At 48.5% G+C, this 6000-nt stretch overlaps 1 protein-coding gene across 7 annotated transcripts in view; it reads right to left on the reverse strand.

The window, feature by feature from the left end:
• The window catches only part of CNOT1 (CCR4-NOT transcription complex subunit 1), a 111266-nt gene extending 107115 nt beyond the window's left edge, over positions 1–4151 (reverse strand). For 6 of the 7 annotated variants that reach the window (XM_032157524.2, XM_032157521.2, XM_032157525.2 and 3 more), the window contains exon 1: positions 4041–4151. The gene's annotated coding sequence lies outside the window, so the exon portion shown is untranslated. Of the gene's footprint in view, positions 1–102; positions 179–4040 lie in introns of all 7 variants that reach the window. The other variant, XM_058441052.1, reaches the window with a different exon arrangement.
• Positions 4152–6000: the final 1849 nt, after the last annotated feature.

Raw genomic sequence — 6000 nt, forward strand, 5'->3', positions numbered from 1 at the left:
AACTCTCTCAAAAAAAAAAAAAAAGAAAAAAAATTTTTTGACACGTGTGGTTAGCATGCACCTGTAGTCCCAGCGACTCAGGGGCTGAGGTGGGAGACTCACCTGAGACCAGAATATCAAGGCTGCAATGCGCAGTGATTGTGCCGCTGCACTCCAGCCTAGGCATTGAAGTGAAACCCTGTCTCAAGAAAAAAAAAACAACAAAAAAAACCTATTGTATACACTGGGGGGCAGAAGGTTTTGAGCCCCTTTTAACTTTCAAAGATTCATCTTTAAAATTGTGAGCAAACAGAAAAGGAATTGCTAGATTCTTCTATATATAGAGTCACTCAATGGGATGCCATTTTGAAACTTCACAGCAGGAAGTTTAGTTTGGTCAGAGGGTCATTAAAGAAATGCCTCAGTTAATATATATGACTTGAAAGTCTTTTCTTTTATAAAAGTATATACCAAGTTCAGGCCGGGTGCTATGGCTCACGCCTGTAATCCCAACACTTTGGGAGACTGAGGCAGGCAGATCACCTGAGGTCAGGAGTTTGAGACCAGCCTGGCCAACACGTTGAAACCTCTTCTCTACTAAAAATACAAAAACTAGCTGGCCGTGGTGGCGGGTGCCTGTAATCCAGCTACTCAGGAGGCCGAGGCAGGAGAATCCCTTGAACCCGGGAGGCGGGGGTTGTAGTAAGCCAAGATCCCACCATTGCACTCCAGCCTGGGCAACAGAGCGAGACTGCGTCTCAAAAAAAAAAAAGATATACCAAGTTCATAAAATACAGCATTTCAAAATGGCAGACTACTAGGCTGGGCACGGTCACTCACGCCTGTAATCCCAGCACTTTGGGAGGCTGACGCAGGAGGATCACGAGGTCAAGAGTTCGAGACCAGCCTGACCAACATAGTGAAACCCCATCTCTACTAAAAATACAAAAATTAGCTGGGTGTAGTGGTGCGCGCCTGTAATCCCAGCTACTTGGGAGGCTGGGGCAGGAGAATCGCTTGAACCCGGGAGGCGGAGGTTGCAATGAGCCGAGATCGCACCACTGCATTCCAGCCTGGGCGACAGGGTGAGACTCCGTCTCAAAAAAAAAAAAAAAATGGCAGACTACTATTTTTGTTAATGTGGGACAAAATATTCGTAACAAGTATTTTGCAAAAAATTTTTTTTAATTTTTCTTTTTTGTAAAGACAGGGTCTCACTATGTTGCCCAGACTGGTCTCTAACTCCTAGTCTCAAGCATCCTCCTCCCTCATCCTCCCAAAAAGCTAGGATACAGGCTTGAGCCACTTGCCTGGGCCAAAAAAATTAGTCCCAAAATATGACAGCATTCAATTAGAATTATTGTAGACAAATTGCATTCTCTGGTACTGGGTACTGAAGACATGTTTGTTATTTCACAGAAAGAAATAATCAAGTTCATAAATTCAAACTGGTTAAAAAGAAAGCTTCTCGGCTGGGCAAGTTGGCTCACGTCTGTAATCTCAGCACTTTGGGAGGGTGAGGCGGGTGGATCACGAGGTTAAGAGTTCGAGACCATCCTGGCCAACATGGTGATCCTCTGTCTCTATTAAAATACAAAAATTATCTGGGTGTGGTGGCGGGCGCCTGTAGTCCCAGCTACTCGGGGGGCCGAGGCAGAAGAATTGCTTGAACCCTGGAGGCAGAGGTTGCAGTGAACCGAGATCGTGTGCCACTGCACTCCAGCCTGGTGACAGAGAGACTTCATCTCAAAAAAAAAAGTTTCTCATAACCAGATCAGAATCTATCCTAAAACATACTCAGAAAAAGTAACATGCAAGGTAATTTGAAATCAGACTTTAAAGCATGTTTTGAAAAGATGGCAAGCATTTCCATTTGTTTTCATAGTTTTTTTTTAATGACTTGACTCCAAATAAGAAGGATGTCTTATTATTTAGCTTAACAACATCTATGTTAAAGAGATTAGGATCTAAACCCCCAGGAGAAATTCAGAAACTAGAAAAAAAGAAAATGAACCCAGGGTGGTAAGCTGGGAACCAAAGAGAGCATATTTCAATTCTTTTCCACCATAATGCCACAAAACTGTACCTTAAAACTTCTAAGATTACAATCTTAGGTAAGAAAAGGAAATATTTTCAGTTACAAATAGACATGTCTTTGCGCCTTGATTCTAGACTTTTTGTTTGTTTGTTTTGAGACGAAGTCTCCCTGTCCCCCAGGGTAGAGTGCAGTAGCTCTATCTCGGCTCACTGCAACCTTCGCCTCCTGGGTTCACGCAATTCTGCCTCAGCCTCCCAAGTAGCTGGGATTACAGGCACCTGCCACCACACCCGGCTAATTTTTGTATTTTTAGTAGAGAAGCGGTTTTGACATGTTGGCCAGGCTGGTCTCGAACTCCTGACCTCTGGTGATTCACCTACCTTGGCCTCCCTAAGTGCTAGGATTACAGGCGTGAGCCACCGCGCCCAGTCGATTCTAGACTTGTTTCCACTAAGACTTGGGGAACCCACACTTGTTGAAAAGGGACTAACTCTCCAAACTAGTTTTATCAACATGCTGCTATTTCAGTCGAAGCACAGCTAGCCACCTAAAACCATGTATCATCAATGCATACTCTCCTTAGACAAGGTAACAATTTGCAGTATCCTAAAACATAATTATTTAAACTGTTACCACATGTCTTCTTAATAGCTAAAATACTCTGCTGCCAATCTTTAAAAGGGTAGGAATACCAACCTGGACCACAGATCACTTACTTATTAAACCCAAGTACCTATAGAAAAAAATTGTTCTTAATCTGTTTGATCTTCTTCCTAATATTTTACTTGCCTTCCCTCATTTTTTTAATCCATGTATTCCCTATTCCTATCAAAGGGGCTGTCATAAGGAAAACGTTCGGCATTGTTTCAAACAGTATAATTATATTCACTCAATTACTGACTTAAAAAAAAAAAAAAACCCCAAGTAGTCACAAGCGATCGAATTGTAGAGAAATCGGCAGGGTAGGTTAAGCATTGTTACTCAGTTTTCAGGAAGAAAACAGACTTTAATTTATTAGAGTCCTAAGAAACGTGACATTTTTAACTTCATGAGAAAAGTTTGTCATGAAGTTTATTTTAAATACAACATTTTCAAACGCACAGATGCCAAGCATTCTTTTTTAATCTACAAAGCTTACTCCTCGTGGAGTTAGTATCAGTGAGCCCTCTTGGGTGAATTCGGCAAAGGAGGTGGTACTGAAAAAGTATTATTTGTGTTTGGCCTTAAGCACCTCTACAAGACCTGCAGTGGATCTCATCAGCCTTGAGGCCTACAAGTGCTCAGCTCACTAGCGGGACACTTGTCCTGGATGAGCAGGACCGCCACTACTGCAGACACCGGACCGAGTAGGTGGGGGCCAACTTCAAAGAAAGTGTGAGCGCCCAGGCGCGCGAGTGGAACAAAACCTGTAGCAAGTAATAAGGAAGTGCTCGCTGCCGCCCGCCCTTCCCATCCGGGGACACCCGAAACCTAGGGGGCTTTGACAACATGCTGGGGGCGTAAGAGGGGGAGAGTGGCAGCTCCGAGTACACGGAGAACTGGAAACGCGCAAAAACTTCAAACACTGTCCCCCCCGCCAGAAGCGCTAGGCCTCAGGAGCCCATGCCCACTGCAACCATCCGGGAGTAGAGACAGAAAGAGTAAAGGAGCTCGTGGAGGTCTCGGGGGGTGCAACGCACGCGAAGCCAGGCCCAGGGACACGAACTGCCGCCACTGCCGCCCCCTGAGCCTCGAGGCCCGGGACAGAGACCACCCTGGGTCTCACCCCGCGCTCTGCCCTCCGCTTCCTGGAGCCTTCTCGCTGGCCTCTAATCTTCAGAGCGCGAAGCCTCCGAGAGCCGTGTGGAGTCCGCCCTCTCCCGCCTCGTCCCACTTCCCCGTCCCGGCTGCCTCTCACTCCCTAGAGCTCCGGGAAACGCTTCCAGTGGCCCCAGGTCCACCCCTGTTCCTCCTCCCACCGGCACTCGCGTTCCCAAGCTGACACCGCCACCCTACCCTAGCCCCTGACGCCAGCCCGCCTCACCTCAGGCGGCTACGGCAGCGCTGGACACAGGAAACTCCTGGGTCCCCGACTCCGGCTCTCCTCGACCCCCTCTTCGGTTAACTCCGCTTGTTTCTCTACAAAATGGCGCCGGAGGTCGCGCGCTCACGTCGCGGCCTTTCCCCTCCCCGTTCCCATTTCATCATTCGCTGCCCGCCCGAGGAGGGATGGCCCCAGCGCCAGCCAATGGCCGCGCCCCGCCTGCAGCTTCTACCCAATCACCGACAGGTGCCCGCGGATTTAAACCAATCACACTCTATCACTTGCAGAAGTCGAGGAAGAAACCAGGCTCCTGCTAGCAACTACCAATCCGGACTCCTACTTCGCGGACTTTGACCAATTGCCGCTCACCAGGCCCAGGGGACCGGAGTCAGAGCCCTCGCGCCTGCGCTCGAGGCGAGGGCCAATAGGGAGATGCTGATAACTTCGATTTGGAGCTTCACGTACTTCCCACCTACCCTCTAGCGCTGCGACCAGTGGGGCTTGGCATTGCCTTTGAGAAACAATAAATTATGGAAGGGGCCCATAACTCCTCGCCACCCTGCGCAGGAACTACTTTGAGTTACAGTGAAACAGCCTTCCTCCACTTTCCTTCCTCTTTCGAAATGTCACGGTCCAATAGACTTCGGGGATTCCCAATCGAAACATTCCCCTCCCCTAGTGTCCCTTTGGCGGGGAACGCCAGCCAGAAAGCAAGCCAGGTTGTGACTAGAGTTGGGGCGCTTTGCATCCTGGGATGTGTAGTCGCGCTCCCCTACCCCGTTCCCATCGCAGAAGTAATGCGTCTTCGGCGATCGCTGGCTGCGCCCTAGAAGGAGCAGTGCATGCTGGGGGATGTAGTCACCTAGGTGGCCACCTTGTCCTCGCTTGCTTCGCTTTGGTCAAGGGAACTTTCTGTTTTAGTTCTGCCTATTGAAGAAGGGACACCTTCCAGAAACGCCTTCCAGAGACGTAGGAGACGCAAGTTTTCTTCCTGGCTTAAGTCCTACAAGCCGTCTAAGAAAGGATACCCGTGTCCTTTGCTCTCAAGAGAAAAAGCATAGAAACATATTTTGCTATGGTTTGTTTGTTAACTATGATAGTTGGTAAGATTTTATACTCACCTGTACCCAAAAGACAAAGGATTGGGAAGGAAGTGTTGACTGGTTAGCTCTATTACCTTTTGAAATTAAGGCTGGGCGCGGTGGCTCACGCTTGTAATCCCAGCACTTTGGGAGGCTGAGGCCGGTGGATCACGACGTCAGAAGATCGAGGCCATCCTAGCTAACACGGTGAAACCCCATCTCTACTAAAATACAAAAAATTAGCCGAGCGTGGTGGCGCACGCCTGTAATTCCAGCTACTTAGGAGGCTGAGGCAGGAGAATCGTTTGAACCCGGAAGGCGTGGGTTGCAGCGAGCAGAGATCGCGCCACTGCACTCCAGCCTGAGCGACAGAGCAAAACTCCATCTCAAAAAAAAAAAAAAAAAAGGCCGGGCGCGGTGGATCACGCCTGTAATCCTAGCACTTTGAGAGGCCGAGGCGGGCGGATCACGAGGTCAGGAGATCGAGACCATTCCGGCTAACACGGTGAAACCCCATCTCTACTAAAAATACAGAAAAATTAACCGCGCGTAGTGGCGGGCGCCTGTAGTCCCAGCTACTCGGGAGGCTGAGGCAGGAGAATGGCGTGAACCTGGGAGGCAGAGCTTGCAGTGAGCCGAGATCGCGCCACTTCACTCCAGCCTGGGCGACTGAGCGAGACTCTGTCTCCAAAAAAAAAAAACAAATGAAATTCAAACTATCCCTCTGCTCACCCCTGTCCTCAGGCTAGGTTCAGTAGGTGGTCTTCTGGCCATCTCTCTCATATTCCTCTCCTGCCCAAAAAAAAACTTAAAAAAAATTATGGTAAGAAACATGAAATTTGCCATCTTAATCATTTTTAAGTGTAGAATACAGTAGT

This window comes from Hylobates moloch, unplaced genomic scaffold, assembly GCF_009828535.3.
Source record: "Hylobates moloch isolate HMO894 unplaced genomic scaffold, HMol_V3 SCAFFOLD_6, whole genome shotgun sequence".
NCBI classification, from domain to species: Eukaryota; Metazoa; Chordata; class Mammalia; order Primates; family Hylobatidae; genus Hylobates; species Hylobates moloch.